Source organism: Amblyraja radiata, chromosome 9 (genome assembly GCF_010909765.2).
Source record: "Amblyraja radiata isolate CabotCenter1 chromosome 9, sAmbRad1.1.pri, whole genome shotgun sequence".
NCBI classification, from domain to species: domain Eukaryota; kingdom Metazoa; phylum Chordata; class Chondrichthyes; order Rajiformes; family Rajidae; genus Amblyraja; species Amblyraja radiata.
This window is the reverse complement of record NC_045964.1, coordinates 54,674,219-54,677,011: the sequence shown is the minus strand read 5'-3', so window position 1 is coordinate 54,677,011 and position 2,793 is coordinate 54,674,219.

The window sequence follows — 2,793 nt, the reverse complement described above, 5'->3', positions numbered from 1 at the left end:
CGCCGGCGTGCCACGCCCCCTTTGGTCAGCGCGGGGAGCGGCAAGGCCACGCATGCGCGCTGGCCGCGGGAGACGCGCCCGCGCGTTACGTCACCACAGGCCTCACCAAAGATACTCTAATCTTTGGGCCTCACCTTGGCGCCCGTCGTGCGGCGCCAATACATAGAAACATAGAAAATAGGTGCAGGAGTAGGCCATTCGGCCCTTCGAGCCTGCACCGCCATTCAATATGATCATGGCTGATCATCCAACTCAGTATCCCGTACCTGCCTTCTCTCCATACCCTCTGATCCCCTTAGCCACAAGGGCCACATCTAACTCCCTCTTAAATATAGCCAATGAACTGGCCTCGACTACCCTCTGTGGCAGAGAGTTCCAGAGATTCACCACTCTCTGTGTGAAAAAAGTTCTTCTCATCTCGGTTTTAAAGGATTTCCCCCTTATCCTTAAGCTGTGACCCCTTGTCCTGGACTTCCCCAACATCGGGAGCAATCTTCCTGCATCTAGCCTGTCCAACCCCTTAAGAATTGTATAAGTTTCTATAAGATCCCCTCTCAATCTCCTAAATTCTAGAGAGTATAAACCAAGTCTATCAAGTCTTTCTTCATAAGACAGTCCTGACATCCCAGGAATCAGTCTGGTGAACCTTCTCTGCACTCCCTCTATGGCAATAATGTCCTTCCTCAGATTTGGAGACCAAAACTGTACGCAATACTCCAGGTGTGGTCTCACCAAGACCCTGTACAACTGCAGTAGAACCTCCCTGCTCCTATACTCAAATCCTTTTGCTATGAAAGCTAACATACCATTCGCTTTCTTCACTGCCTGCTGCACCTGCATGCCTACTTTCAATGACTGGTGTACCATGACACCCAGGTCTCGCTGCATCTCCCCTTTTCCTAGTCGGCCACCATTTAGATAATAGTCTGCTTTCCTGTTTTTGCCACCAAAATGGATAACCTCACATTTATCCACATTATACTGCATCTGCCAAACATTTGCCCACTCACCCAGCCTATCCAAGTCACCTTGCAGTCTCCTAGCATCCTCCTCACAGCTAACACTGCCCCCCAGCTTAGTGTCATCCGCAAACTTGGAGATATTGCCTTCAATTCCCTCATCCAGATCATTAATATATATTGTAAATAGCTGGGGTCCCAGCACTGAGCCTTGCGGTACCCCACTAGTCACTGCCTGCCATTGTGAAAAGGACCCGTTTACTCCTACTCTTTGCTTCCTGTTTGCCAGCCAGTTCTCTATCCACATCAATACTGAACCCCCAATGCCGTGTGCTTTAAGTTTGTATACTAATCTCTTATGTGGGACCTTGTCGAAAGCCTTCTGGAAGTCCAGATACACCACATCCACTGGTTCTCCCCTATCCACGCTACTAGTTACATCCTCGAAAAATTCTATAAGATTCGTCAGACATGATTTACCTTTTGTAAATCCATGCTGACTTTGTCCAATGATTTCACCACTTTCCAAATGTGCTGCTATCCCATCTTTAATAACTGACTCTAGTAGTTTCCCCACTACCGATGTTAGACTAACTGGTCTGTAATTCCCCGTTTTCTCTCTCCCTCCCTTCTTAAAAAGTGGGGTTACGTTTGCTACCCGCCAATCCTCAGGAACTACTCCAGAATCTAAAGAGTTTTGAAAGATTATTACTAATGCATCCACTATTTCTGGAGCTACTTCCTTAAGTACTCTGGGATGCAGCCTATCTGGCCCTGGGGATTTATCGGCCTTTAATCCATTCAATTTACCCAACACCACTTCCCGGCTAACCTGGATTTCACTCAATTCCTCCAACTCCTTTGACCCGCGGTCCCCTGCTATTTCCGGCAGATTATTTATGTCTTCCTTAGTGAAGACGGAACCAAAGTAGTTATTCAATTGGTCCGCCATATCCTTGTTCCCCATGATCAACTCACCTGTTTCTGACTGCAAGGGACCTACATTTGTTTTAACTAATCTCTTTCTTTTCACATATCTATAAAAACTTTGCAGTCAGTTTTTATGTTCCCTGCCAGTTTTCTTTCATAATCTATTTTTCCTTTCCTAATTAAGCCCTTTGTCCTCCTCTGCTGGTCTCTGAATTTCTCCCAGTCCTCCGGTATGCTGCTTTTTCTGGCTAATTTGTACGCATCATCCTTCGCTTTGATACTATCCCTGATTTCCCTTGTTATCCACGGATGTACTACCTTCCCTGATTTATTCTTTTGCCAAACTGGGATGAACAATTTTTGTAGTTCATCCATGCAGTCTTTCAATGTCTTCCATTGCATATCCACCGTCAACCCTTTTAGAATTAATTGCCAGTCAATCTTGACCAATTCACGTCTCATACCCTCAAAGTTACCTTTCTTTAAGTTCAGAACCATTGTTTCTGAATTAACAATGTCACTCTCCATCCTAATGAAGAACTCAACCATATTATGGTCACTCTTGCCAAGGGGGCACGTACAACAAGACTGCTAACTAACCCTTCCTCATTACTCAATACCCAGTCTAAAATAGCCTGCTCTCTCGTTGGTTCCTCTACATGTTGATTTAGATAACTATCCCGCATACATTCCAAGAAATCCTCTTCCTCAGCACCCCTGCCAGTTTGATTCACCCAATCTATATGTAGATTGAAGTCACCCATTATAATGGTTTTACCTTTGTCGCACGCATTTCTAATTTCCTGTTTGATACCATCTCCAACTTCACTACTACTGTTAGGTGGCCTGTACACAACACCCACCAGCGTTTTCTGCCACTTAGTGTTTCGCAGCTCTACCCATA